The sequence below is a fragment of the Spermophilus citellus genome (genome assembly GCF_964194105.1).
Source record: "Spermophilus citellus genome assembly, chromosome: 10".
Classification (NCBI taxonomy): domain Eukaryota; kingdom Metazoa; phylum Chordata; class Mammalia; order Rodentia; family Sciuridae; genus Spermophilus; species Spermophilus citellus.
Genome location: NC_138197.1, coordinates 41,896,201 through 41,910,825, shown reverse-complemented (window position 1 = coordinate 41,910,825; position 14,625 = coordinate 41,896,201). Strand labels below are relative to the sequence as shown.

Genomic DNA, 14,625 nt, shown 5'->3' with positions numbered 1-14,625 from the left:
CTGATGCCGTTCTGCCCAGTTTGGGTTCCCTAGGAAGCAGACTTTGAAATGGATATTATTAATATATCCATTGTGGATATACTAATAGTGGCAAGTGGCAAGTACACTAAAAAGTACTCTTGGCATCAATCCCTGTGGAAAGGAAGGAAAGAACTGGTATTGGGCAGAGTGATAATTTGGGCTGCTAATGCAGTCTCGAGGAAGATCTGACCCATGGGGAACTCCAAAGCTGGAATGGCTTCTCACTGTCCTCCTCAGTTGGGGAGAGAGAACCAACTCTTTATATTCTACATGCCAACCAGTCTTTGGATGTCTGAAAAACCATCCTGGGAGGAAGGTATGATGTTGGGTGAGGAGTACAAGAGCAATTGGGGAATAACCCATCAGTTCTGAAGGGAGATCTGGGTGCACATTAGTTTTTACTTCACCTGGCTGCTGGAGATGATAAAGGACAGCATGGGGATGGGTCAGAAATTCCAGGAATAAGGAAACGCAGAGCAGAGTGGTCAGGAGCTTAAGAGATGGCAGAAAACGAAAGTTGGAGAGAAATTGGTCCTGCTAGACTGTTGAATATCAGTGTTGACTTTTTGAAGTAAATCTTAAACATTCTATCCACAGTTGCTGCTATTCCTTTTTCAAGTTATAAGAAATCTGGTGGAAAACCTGGGTGCTCTGTGTACAATATATTTGCATATATTTATATATATGCATATATTCGAATTGGGTTTGGTAAAACCTACCTAATCTTTTGGTTTTCTATTCTATTTTTTTTCTTTATTTGCACTTTATTAACTTAAATATACTCTTTTTGAGTCTTCATATTAAAAACTCAAAGGAGTTCTAAATTTTCTGTTTAGTATTTATGTTAACGATCATAAATACTTATGTTAATGAATAATTTTCTCACATATTTTGCAATTTAATTATAAATTCACTTTTAGTGGCTATATTTTGTTTGGTTTGTTTTTTCTGTCTGCTGATGTTACCTTGTTTATGGAGTATTACTTTAAAGTGGTTTTATGTTTGCTTCTTCTAGATACTCTAGGGGTATCACTGACCCATGATCAAATTTCTTAGCTTGGATAGTCTCACACAAATAAGATTCAAACTTTAAGTTCCTTCCCTTCCCTTCCCTTCCCTTCCCTTCCCTTCCCTTCCCTTCCCTTCCCTTCCCTTCCCTTCCCTTCCCTTCCCTTCCCTTCCCTTCCTCCTTCCTTTCCTCCTTCCCTTCCTCCTTCCCTTCCTTCTTCCCTTCCTCCTTCTTCCTTCCCTTCCCTTCTTCCTTTCTTCCTTCCTTTCCTTTTTTGATAGAGTCTCACTAAGTTGCTCAGACACAACTTGAACTTGTGATCTTCCTGCCTCAGCCTCCTAAATTGCTGGGATTACAGGTGTGAGGCATCATGCCTGGTAGGATTCTAAGTTTTTATTGCAATATTTTCCCTACCTTCTCCCCCATATTCTCAGAGACAAGCTCCCTTAAAATATTACTAAGGTAATGGATGAATTTCATCTGTGCCCCCACCACTTTTTTAACTGCAGTGGAAGCACTTTGAAAATGGCTCTGGTTTTATGGAAGGGCCTTCCTACAACTTTATACCTTATGTACCCAAGACTTCTTCTGTCCACATGTGGACATCAGGACTGCTATATACAACTGTGCAGATTTTATTCTGTTTTGAGGAATAGTGGAGCTGAAATCTACCACAGTTCTGCTCTCTTGAGCAAATGCTTTTCTTCTGCTCTTGTCTGCTTAGGGGGACATGCTATCAATTTGAATCTAGACTGAAGCACTCAGGAGACTCCAGTGAGCATTCTTCAGGGCCTCCGCTGGCTGTATTTGTATTTGCGCTTGCCACTTTGGCCTCTGGATCTAGCTTTGGTTTGGCATCAGGGAATTTTCTTTATTGTGAGTAAAGCTATATATTTGATTTCATTCCACTCATTTTTTGTCTTTTCAAGGCATTTGTAGTGATGACTTCTCCATTAATTCTTTGAAACATATTGCTGTGCCCACAATTCCCTGAAGTTATTTATTAACACTCTATTCCTCAGATTCTGCCTCTTCAGCATGTAAGTAATGAGTTATAGTAACTATCCTTATAGTGTTAATTTAGAGCACATAGTAAGTTCTCAATCAATGTTAGCCATTGTTTTTGACCATGTAACCGCCCCCCCCCCCAACTTTTTTTTACCACCTTAGGCAAGAATTGGAAGCTCTTAATAGTAACTGTGTTTACTCACTTAACAAGAAGAGGAAGTCTTAGTTAACGCCCTAGAGAAGCCAAAGGAGAAACTTTGTTCAGTCTGGTACAATACCGAAACTTAAGCTTGAAGTTCCACCCTTTCTGTGGATGTGCCAGAGGTCACTTGGCACATAAGTGAGCTGAGAGGAATGCCCTCTCAGTATTACCTTGAGGATTGCTTGGAGGAGTTTTGCCTGAATTGTGTGGGTAGGTAAGTTTGAGCTTGTGAATATTTTCTTTGCTAAGGAGGGCTCTCAAGGGCGTAATTATTAGAGAAGGTGTTTGTGGACCTTGAAACTTGCAGTAATATTTTTAGTCCAAGTAAGCCCTTTGACAATTTTTTAAATTCCCTTTTGATATTCTAAGTGGATTTTGAACTTGGTGAAATTGGTGTTACCCCAGGCTTTACAGAATCCTGCCTCCTGTCTTCTTGCTTACAGTGATGGGGATTTAAAGGACTTTCTTCCTTTGGGTCATGGTGGTTAAGAGAATAATTTCCCCCTCATTTTAGAGCTAAAAGAGATCTGTTGACAGTTAACAGTTGGGAAATACACAGAGAACAAGACATCAATTTTTCTTAAAATTACTTTGAACTTATATACAAAACACTGTGATTATCCTATAAATATTAACTGCTTTGAATTGTTTATACAATGTTAGTTGTATTATGAGAATTTGCTTATTAACCAGGTTTAGCCTTCTTAGGTTATTATTGGCTTTGAGTCCCACAGACTTGACCTTGCCAGATTTCTGGGTAAACATTTTCACTTGGGACCTAAAATGTAGTTGAATATGTGTATTTAAAGTTTTCTTTTTAAAAATCTATGTGTATTAATGGAACTTGTAAATGTTTAATTAATGGAATCTTTAAAGAACATCTGTTTCAAAATCCAAGTTTATAATTATGTGTTTTAAACATCAAATTTGAGTTTAGTTACAAACATGATTCTTAATATATAGATGTCTTATTTTCCAGGTTCTTATTGGTTTCTTACATTTAATCATATTCAGAAGCAACCTTTTTGTTATTGTTCTATTACTAGTAACTACATTCAAGGCTAAGACTGATACTATTTAAAACCAACCAGGAACTGATAACATTGTGTCTGAACATACTAGATAACAAAAGTAAATAACTGGTTAAGTCACTGTTTTGGTGCTGGGAGATGTGTATTTTTCAGTTCGAGTGCCATGATTTATGGTTTATTGAACCTTTTTGAAATATATTCTCATATATGTTGATTTTCCTGTAATGTGTCTGTTATTTTTAAAGATTTTTCTATACCATAAGGGATATTATCAATGCACACAAAATTTACCTATCATATGAGTTATGCAGCTTTTAGTAGAATAGATAGTTGAGCGTCCTTGAGATGTTTATAGTTCAATTTATCCTTACCTTGCCAATAAAGTTTCAGTGAGCTTTACTGGTCAAATTCCAAGGCAACTGTCAGTATCATGTGGAATATAAACTTCATGTATTCTCTGGGAATTGTATGTAAAATAGTTTGTTCTTTGACCCAGTTGTCCCCGCTTTAAGGGTGCCTTTGTATATACTGTACCTGGAATGGTTTAAAAGAGGTTTTGGCTTCTCAACAGCTAGACTTGAAAACTTTTTTCAATTTAACTTAAGTAAATTGTATATAAGAAGAGACGACTAGAGAGAGGATCCGTGTTTAGTCTTCTTTCTATATAAATAATTCTGAAATAAATTGTATAGAGAAGTCTGCTTTTTAGTTTGTTTTTCAGGGACATCATTTGCCATTAATTCACAAAAGTAGGTATGAAGTTTAATGGAGGGAACTGTCTGGAGTTTTAAGGTACATAGTCAGCTCATTGAATTTTAGGCTTAAATAATTGTTAGTTGAAATCATAAAATTTTTGTGCAGAGGGGCTGGGGATGTGGCTCAAGCAGTAGCGCGCTCAACAGCTCAACTGGCATGCGTGCAGCCTGGGTTCGATCCTCAGCACCACATACAAAGATGTTGTGTCCGCCAAAAACAAAAAAAAATTCTCTCTCTCTCTCTCTCTCTCTCTCTCAAAAAAAAAAAAAAGATTTTGTGCATAGGATGTAATGAAGTAAATTATCATATACTCTTTTGATTATTTACCCTATAGGATTTTCAAATTTAATTAAACAAGTATTTTAAAATTCCTTTAGAGTTTAGTTCATGTATAGGTTTTCAGTTATTTAATTTGACACGTAAATACTTAAAAATTGACTTGTCAGTTATTTGACGAAATTATAATTCTTATTTTGTCTAAAATTTGTAGCATTTGCATATAGAAACTTGTGTACAGAATTGTATTAACTAGATTTAAGAATTTTATTAGAAGAAACTTTTATTCTTAATTATTAAATTATTTTCTCAAATGTTAAAACAATTTGTGAAGTAATGTACTTGGTAATGTAAGATCCCAGCAAAGTGGTATGTGTTTCTTAAGCTTGCCTTGGATCACATATCGCCCTTCTGCAGGAAGGCTTTGGTTTTAAGAAGGTTGTTCTTTTCTTAATTAAAAATACATTGTGTCAGATATTTATATATAATTCAGAATAGTACTGTTTAACTTTGTTAAGTACATAATCCAAACCACCAGATTTAAAGCTCTGGTAACAATTTCCTACTCTTCAATTTTTCTTTTTAAAAAAAAAAAGCTTTTCCTCATTATGCAGGTAACTTTTCTTTAGTTTACCATTTCGTACAATTTGCCAGACCAAATGACACAGTTAGTATCCATTAAATAGAGCCATGAATATCAATCTTGGACACAAAGCCCGGAATTGTGGTAGGGGAAAGCTGTCCTGCTGCTCTGGGCTGGCATTCCAAAGACTGTGAATGAATTCTCTTTACTTATTCAAAGCCTAGCCTCCTGAAAGCCAGCTCCCTTTTGCCCATTCTTAACCCATGCCACATTCTTCTGGCTAGAAGTTGTCAGTGGACTTCTCATTTCCCATCAAATAAAAACCATTGTCTAGTGTGTAATTTATCACCTGTAATCCTGTATCTTAGTTTACAGCCTAAGTTTCTGAATGTTCTATATATATTGTAGTTCCCATTTCCTCCCTATTTTTCTTTACTCATACTTCAACTGGAAAGCCTCTCTTTATAACTAAAATTTAACTCTCCCCTAAGGTTCACTGACCAGCACCATTAAATTTCTCCTGGTCCTCTCTCCCAACTGTAAAAATAATGTTTTGTTTTCTGCATTTTCTTACGGTGCTTCACATTCTATCTTTTGTTTCTTTTTATATGCTGTGATATTTTAACTCTTCCTGTGATGTTGACTGAGTTTAAATGATTGACTAAGTCACTCTGAGTTTACAGTAGTTTGGTCTAGTTTCTCCTGTGTTGTATTACATTCAGTATATGCTTAGTACAAATATTTGAGGACTTAATAAATGGAATGACATGGCAATGGATTCACCAGAAGGCATTTTACTCCTCTATTAAAATGCACATTGAGGGACAAGTCTAAAGAAATAAGGCCTTATTTCTGAATTAGAGCTGTTTCTAGAAGGGAAAGCTGAAGAAATGATCAAAGTTGAAGTTTATAAACATTTTAGATCGTGTTGTGTGGTGGCTTGGATACTGGTAGAATTAGAACAGCTCTTCCTAGGTAAAGACTTGAGGCCGATAGGAAATGGAAGACAAACTGGCTTTGTAGATACTGACTACAGTTCTGTCTTAAGAGAATAAATAGTTTTGCTTTAATGCTGGTTTTAAAAATGGGAATTTGTTACTAAGTGGTTGACATTAGGGAACAATTTGAGCACAATTAAAATTTTACATCCCTTATGCTTGATTGCATGTAAGAAATATTTTCTTTACCTTCCTTCATTGTCTCTTTAAAACAATGAGTTGCATGGAGACACTCAGAATGCAAATGTACACACCTTAGATACCCTGATACCTTATGTCACATGTATCATGAACCACACCCACACACATTTTATGTTATAACTTTCCGTCTGATTTCAGGTAATCCTTCTTTTACCACTTTCCAATCACAGGCTGCAGCCTTTGACAGCCAATTCCACACACTAGCTTCAGATCTTTTACAAGGTGAAGTGCCATATTATTGCAGTGTTGTTGTTTTTAAAATAACCATTTAACAAATGTAAGACTGTGGTATGGTCTTATGGTCTTCATTAGATTCTTATTTTTTCTTTTTTTTAAAATATGTTATTAAAAATGTTTTTGATCATTTACCTCTAACTTTATTTTTCTCATAAGCTCTGTGGTTTTAATTAAGTGTCTTTGCATACATGCTTTTATATATATAGATTTTACATTAAAACAGCACTTAACTTTGCTAATTGGCAACCCTCAGAGTGTGAACTGATTCTTCTTTCCATGCCCCCGACCCCCCACAGTGGTGAAAGACACTAACTGGTCCCTGTAAGAAAGAAGACCATGCAACAGAGAAAGCCTGAGAACTTGTTTCACCAATATACTGTTTGAAAAGGCGGGAGGGAGGCATAAACTTACTGGTGGGACTAAATGAATTGTCTTAAAAGTGAATAGGAACTCAAAAGTAAACATGCAATGCTGTGGCCCCCTGTAGTAAAAATATATTTTATCCTTAAGTAATAAGAATTATGTTCAACATTTTTAAGCCTCTATTATGTGCTAGCCTTACTGTGATCAGTGCTTGACATGGATTATGTCATGTAATCTTCAAAAAAAAAACCTAGGAATAGTTATTATACTGTCTTCATTTTATAGATGAAGAAAATGAAGGCTTCCAAGGGTTAATTAACCTGCTTAAGGTCAATAACTCATAAATGGTAGAAAAGAATTGAATTTGATTTCTGTGCTTTAGATCTCAGTGGTCCCTTAGAATACATTGTAGATTATAAACTAATAACTACCACATGTGTTATTTCCTTTGCACTTAATAGCTGTCATTGGCATCACAGGCTGTTTTGATTCCTGTGATAGATGAAGAAACAAAGGTACTTAGGCTAAGAACGCACAGACCATCAGAGGCAGACAACAGCTGAAACTGATTCTGTCTTTCCTGGCACTTATACATAAAGAGTAGTGGGGAAAAAAATAGAGAATAGGGATAAGATGGTGAGCTGAACTGTAAAAAAAAAAAGTAAGAAATGATTGTGTTGGAAATTTGGAGGGAGAAGGTGAGTTTGCATCAGTACCTTCACATGGAAAGGATAGAGCCAGGTGGAGGTGGAGCTGTAGGACCTCCAGTGCGTCCAAAGCCTAACTAGTTCTCACAGAGGGACTGACAGCACTAATTTCAATACAAGACTATGGTAAGAGAAATATAAGGGTCACAAGCATAAACTGTTTATGCTATAAATGCTGATTATAGTAGAATCAGAAAAATCAGAGGTGGCACTAGAGGAAGCCCTCAAAAGGCTTTATTTGTGTAGTCAGGCTCTGCAAACAGGACAGTGGTCCCATGAAATGTAATGGAGCTGCAAAATGCCTCCTGTCTAGAACACCATGGTGTGGTGCTCTCTCACATGATGATGTTGGTCTAAACAAACCTGCTGTGCTGCCAGCCAAGTGGAAGTGTAGCGCCTATGATTGTGTATAACGCATAGTACTTGATAATAAATATGTTAACTGGTTTATGTATCTGCTACACTATGCCTTTTATCATCATTTTAGAGTTTACGTGTGTGTGAAAGCCAGCTATAAAACAGCCTCGTAAGTCCCTCAGGAGTGGTTCCAGAAGGCACTGTGTCATAGGAGATGGTGGCTCCATGCATGTTACTGCCTTGGAGATCTGCCAGTGGGACAGGATGTGGAGATGGAAGATAGTGATGGTGACCTTTCTGACCCTGTGTGGGCCTAGGCTAATGTGTGTACTTGTGCTTCAGTTTTTAACAAAAAGTTTAAAAAGCGAAAACAATAAAATTATAAAGTGGAAAAAGGCTTATAATGAAAGAATGTTTTTATGCAACTCTACGATGTGTTAGTGTTTTAAGCTAAAGCTAAATATTATTAACAAGTTGAAAAGCTTTATAAAAAGCTTTAAGAGTAGGCTAAGATTAATTTATTGAAGAAATGTGTGTGTGTGTGTGTGTGTGTGTGTATTTTTTTAACAAATGTCGCGTAACCTGAGTATACAGCGTTTCTAAGTTAGTCAGGTGCAGTAATGTCCATTCCATACTCACTCACTCACTCCCCCAGAGCCACTCCCAGCCTGCATGCTGCCTTCGTGCTAAGTGTCCTTTCCAGGTGTACCCTTTGAATAATCTTTTATGTAAGATTTCATTGTATGATTTCTATGTTTAAATACACAAATACTATTTTGTTACAGTTGCCCATAGTGGTCAGTACAGTAGCATGCTATCTAGGTTTGAACCCTGGAAGCAACAGGTTGTCAACCATACCATTCAGCTCAGGAGTGGTAAGTGCGTTCTGTGATCCCACAGTGACAAAATCCAGGTACCAAATTTGTCAGAGCATACCCCTCTGCTTAGGCAATGCATGGCTGGGCTTCTTTTGTAGTGTGTGAAGTGTCTTTTTCCCCTTAGGTAGTGAGTTACCTCACAAGGCCTTTACATAAGACCAAGCATTTAATTACTGTTTGTCAAACTAGAAGTTCAATAGTGTTCAGCTGGGCATTGATCAAGATGAAGTCATAGGGTAAGCCAGGGTAGAAATAATGAGTATGTGTGAACTTAAAGCTGAGGGTCAGCAAACTACAGCCAGAGGCCTGTTTTCTTTCTATGAGCCAAGGATAATGTTTACGTTTTTAGTAGGTTATTAAGTATAAAAACAAAAATGAAGAATATTGATAAAGATACAATGTGACATACAAAGCCTAAAATATTTTGAACTTGGGCTTTTTCAAAAAGTTTTGTTGTCTGACCTGTTGTGTAACTTGTGAAGCAAAAAGACTTTAGGCTTGTTCTTGTTAGGAAATCAGATTAGGTGTGTAAAGTGTTGTTATATTTTGTAAGGGGTTACATTTTTAAACATGTGACCCTTTTTCCAAATGTAGGAAAGAATTGATATTTATTTAGCATGATGTTTTGCTGGGGGCTTTTTATCTTTTTTACTTTTCATATCCTTGAGAGACTTTATAACCATTTTACAAATGAAGAAACTAGATTCATGGAGTTTAAGAAAGCCTCAACTTTGACTTTTAACAAGTAGTAGGATTTCATGTGTATCTGGCTTGTTCCAGATAACAGAGTGGTAAAGAAAACTTGTAACAGTGAGCATAGACTTCATAATTCTGACTTGAAAATAAGTAGATATTAGGCTGGGGATGTGGTTCAATCCTTACTACCAAAAAAAATAAAAAATAAAAAAAAGAAAAGAAAAAGAAAAAAGAAAGAAAGAAAGAAAATAAGTAGATATCAAATATGGACATTGTAGTTAAGTTTAGCTAGTGACTCAAAAAAACCAAGGTGTGTAATCATAAAACAAGATAGGTTTGAGAATTGTCAAATTTATTATAAAATTTGTACATTAGGGAATATCTTTGGATGCATTTATAAAGAGTTTTAAAGAAAGTCTAAAGGACAGAAACTTCAAGTTTCATACTTAAAAATAATAATATAGTATTCACCCAGAAGAAAGATGAAACTTAAATATTTTTAATATAAAGTACAAAATAGGAAAATGTGTTCTGCTTCAAAAAAAGTGTAGAGGGTAGTAGTTTATTTTTGCAAAGCAGATATAAAACATATATCAGACACTCCATTCATGGTAAGTGTCCTTTCCAGGTGCACCCTTTTAGAAAAATCTGTTCATGTATGAGGCATCTGAGACAAATTGGTCAGTCAGGGAATGACTTCCTGACAGGGGCCATTTTTAGGCAGAGTTGCAGGAGTTAGGCAAAAACAAAGAGGATAATTATTCCAGACAGAGTGTGTTAGGCAGGAAAGGGCTTGGCATACATATCCAAGGAAGTATCAAAGAAGGCCATTGTATCTCCTAACAAGTCTGAGGACAGAAATTATACCTGTTTTGCATATATAGTACCTGCTGGCAGGTAGTACACCTTCAGCAAGATTTATTGAATGGATAAATAATAAATGGATATTTTGCTGGGAAATTACTGGTATAATTGTGAGCCCAGGGATTGCTTGGTGAAGACCACTACCCTCCTCTCTGAAGTCAATCTGATTACTTGAAGATACTGAGGTTGTTAGTAATCCCAAAGGTTGCTTAGGCTACTGCCTGCCCAGCTTTCTCAAATCTTAACTGCTGTTTGAGAGTCTGAATGGAGCTTAACCTGAAGTCATGCTGCACAGAAAAGAGGAAAAAAATGAATGTAGATTGCTCCAATTGGGTCTGCATATGAGTATGAAAAGTAAGTTTGCATTATTAAAATGTCAAGAAAGAATTTGAGATAGGATGCATGTAGCCTCTTTTCTAAAACAACCAATTGAGGAAGGATGTTCTGTACTAGAATCTGGGGAGGGAGGGGTCGAAGTGATCCCTAGCAACCAACTAACACATGATAATCATACTTAGGGATTTACTAAGGAAGTTATATACTCAACTACTTCCTATTAATAGAACTTATTTCTTCATAAGCAAATTGGAATTCTTAATTGAGATACTCTCATTTACAGGTTTGAGTTTGTTGAGGAATTCATCAAGTCGAAAGAGAAAAAGGAGAGGGTTGCCCATTTCCTGAATATATGAGATAAAATTGCAGTAACCATGTAAGATATTTGCCATAAAATAGAGATGAACTATGGATTTACAGAATTAAAAAAAGAGAGAGGTAATCTTAGGTAAGAAGATGAATGGAAACTGGAGACAGAAAGAAAATGTATTCATGGTTATTTGTGGAGGTTAGACTTTTAGGTTAAAAAATAGCTATGGTAGTAACAGCATATGTATGTTTCATTATACAAGATTTTAACGATACTTGTGTATATTTTATTTAAGTTTAAACTTCAGTGTAATGATAGCAGACTGTTGGGGTTTAATGTGAAGTTTGAAGATGTTTTATTAGATATCATAAGTCTGTTTTCTTACAAAAAAATAATAGTTGGCTAGCAGATGTAGTAAGTGCTAAGAGTTGAAATTTTGTTTTGATCAGCGAGAAAGAAGATACCCATCTACCCAAATAGTGAGATAATTTACTCATATTAATCATATTTCTAATTTTTCTTCCCCTTTGGTACTGGGATTGAACCCAGAGGTGCTTAACCAATGAATCACATACCCAGCCCTTTTTATTTTTTTATTTTGAGGCAGGGTCTTACTAAGTTGCTTAGGGCCTTGCTAAATTGCTGAGGCTAGTGTCAAACTTGTCATATGATCCTCTTGCCTCTGCCTCCAGAGTTGCTGGGATTATAGTTGTGTGCCACCATGCCCAGATTCATATTTCTGATGTTTAAGAGAATAACTACGGGGCTATTTTCCAGTTTTGTTTTGATACTGGGGATTGAACCCAGGAGCACTTTACCACTGAGCTACATTCCCAGGCCTTTTTATTTTCTATACTGAGACAGGGTCTAGCTAAGTTGCTGAGAGTCTCTAAATTGTTGAGGCTTCAGAAACATAAAATACTTGAGAATCAATCTAACAAAAGAGATAATAGACCTCTACAATAAAAACTATAGAACACTAAAGAGGGAAATAGAAGAAGACCTTAGAAGACCACCCATGTTCTTAGATTGGAAGAATCAGTATTGTGAAAATAGCCATACTACCAAAAGTGCTATACAGATTCAATGCAATTCCCATCAAAATTCCAATGATGTTCTTCACAGAACTAGAGAATGCAGTTATATCCAAAGAATTTAAAATCAGAAATTCATTTAGAAAAACAAGAGGCCCAGAATAGCCAAATAAATCCTTAGTGAGGAAAGCAAAGCAGGAGGCATCATAATACCAGACCTTAAATTATATTACAGAGCCATATTAATAAAAACAGTCTGGTATCGGTACCAAAATAGGTATGAAGTCCAATGGAATAGAATAGAAGACACAGAGATCAAACCACATAGATATGGTTATCTCAGACAAAGGTGCCAAAAACATACACTGGAGAAGAGCTAGACTTCATAACAAATGGTGTTGAGAAAACTGGAAATCCATATGTAGTAGAATGAAATTTAACCCTTATCTCTCACCCTGAACAATATTTACAGTGGATCAAAGACCTAGGAGTTAGATAGAAACACTGCATCAGCTAGAAAAAAGTGTAGGCCCAACACTCCAACATGTTGGCCCAGGAACTGACATCCTTAATAAGACGCCTAAAGTACAGGAAGTAAAATGAAAAATCAATAAATGAGATGGCCTCAAATTTAAAGCTTCTTCACAGCAAAGGAAACAATCAGAAGTGTGAAGAGAGAGCCTACAGAATGGGAGAAAATCTTTGCCCTCTGCTCCTCAGGGCATTAATATTTAGGATATGCAAAGAAATAAAAAAACTTAACACCAAATAATAATAATAACAACAACTCCTCCTCCTCCTCCTCCTCCTCCTCCTCAATCCATAAATGGGCAAAAGAACTAAATATCAACTTCTCCAAAGAAGAAATACAAATGGTCAACAAATATATGAAAAAAATTCATCATCTCTAGCAATTAGAGAAATGCAAATTAAAACTACACTGAGAGTTCATTTCACTCCACTCAGAATGGCAATTATCAAAAATACAAGTAACAATAAATGTTGGTGAGGAGTGGGGAAGGGGGTACACTTATACATTGTTGGTGAGCTGCAAATTAGTGCAACCACTCTGGAAAGCAGTATGGAGATGTCTGAAAAAAATAGAAATGGAACTACCATTTGACCCAGTTATCTCACTTCTTAACATATATCCAAAGAATTTAAAATCAGCTTACTACAGTGATGCAGCCACATCAATGTTTATAACAGCACAGTTCAAAATAGCTAAACTATGGAGCCAATCTAGATACCCTTAAACAGATGAATGGATAAAAGAATGTGGTATATGTACACCATGGAATATTACTCAACCATAAAGAAGAATGGCTTTATAGATTTGCTGGTAGATGGATGAAACTAGAGACTATCATGCTAAGTAAAATAAGCCAGTTCTAGGAAAAGGCTGAATGCTTTCTATGATATGTGGAAGCTAATCCAAAATAAGGGGGAGGGGTGATTAAAAAATAGATCAGTGGAATGGACAAAGGGAATGAAGGGAAGGGAGGAGGAATGGGATAGGAAAAAGACAGCAGAATGAATCTGACTTAACTTTCCTGTGTAGTACAGTAGAGGAAAGAGAACAGGGACTGGAAGGAAGGGAGGGGAAGGGGAAGTACTGGGGACTGAATTAGAACAAATTATATTCTATGCTTTTTTAATTATGTCAAAATGAACCCTGTTGTCATGTGTAACTAAAAATAACCACCACCACCAACAACAAAAGATTAAATTATTTCATTTGAAAAAAAATTGCTGGGGCTGGCCTTGAATTGATCTTCCCACCTTAGCTATAATTACAGACTTGTACCACCACACTCAGCTTCTGAATAGAATTTTTAAAGTACCCCCTTTTGAGTACTAATATATTCTATTTTGTTCAATTGACATTTTCTTCAAAGTTTGCATGTTTTTAACATGGTTTAAAGTCTTAATTAAAAAGTGGAATGTAGAAACCTTAAAAAATTCTTCAAACCATTTTGTAAGTAGTGATCTATATGTATAATAACACATCTATTTTAAATCATTGTCTATATTTAAAGTAGCTTTGCATTTACATTATTTCATAACTTCTATATAGATTTGTGTGCAAGGGGGGCCCTACTCCATCTGACTAAAGTGAAAATTAAGGTTCAGGATCAGTGAGAAAATTTGCATTTGTAAAAGGCACAGTCGGATAATCTTAGAGCAGAACCAGGAGTTGATCTAACTGGTCCAGTGCCCCTCCCCCCACTAAGACAGTTCAGTTTGTAGATAATTTAGAAATTGTGTTTGTTGATTTTTATTAAGGTGATGTATAATGATAATATAGTTTGTTTAAATTAAAATCTATACATTCCTGTGCATTCTAAAATAGGATGAATATAATAGTTTCATATGTGACTGAAAACTCTAAAAAATATGGGCTGTGTTCTTTTAGCTTATTTAAGTACATTCTACATGAGTTAAAATATTTGTTTCTCTTTGAAGAACTATGGAATTTGAAGAAATTGTGGGAATGATATAAGCAAGTCTTAGTTTTTTTAAAGTACATAGAATGCAATTAAGGGTATTCTCAAAGGAATGAAAGAAACGGACAAAATTATATCAAAATCAGTAAACTTTGCTTCCTGTTCTAGTCTGCCTTCTAAAGTTCCCCTGCAAGGGATGGGGATATAGCTAGTAGTGATATAGCATGTGCTTAATATGCATGAGGCTGGGTTCAATCCCCAGCACCAAAACTAAAACAAAACTAGAAAAATGCTGCATAGTTATATTCCTA

The 14,625-nt window shown here is 35.8% G+C and overlaps 1 protein-coding gene across 10 annotated transcripts in view; it reads left to right on the top strand.

Moving 5' to 3' along the window:
- EPS8 (EGFR pathway substrate 8, signaling adaptor) overlaps window positions 1–14,625 on the top strand; it is a 246,132-nt gene that overhangs the window by 147,203 nt on the left and 84,304 nt on the right. For 4 of the 10 annotated variants that reach the window (XM_081309610.1, XM_081309611.1, XM_081309606.1 and 1 more), the window contains 2 exons: window positions 1,960–2,070; window positions 2,201–2,454. The exons of 5 other annotated variants lie outside the window; for them this stretch is intronic. The gene's annotated coding sequence lies outside the window, so the exon portion shown is untranslated. The remainder of the gene's footprint in view (window positions 1–1,959; window positions 2,071–2,200; window positions 2,455–14,625) is intronic. One more of the 10 variants, XM_081309607.1, reaches the window with a different exon arrangement.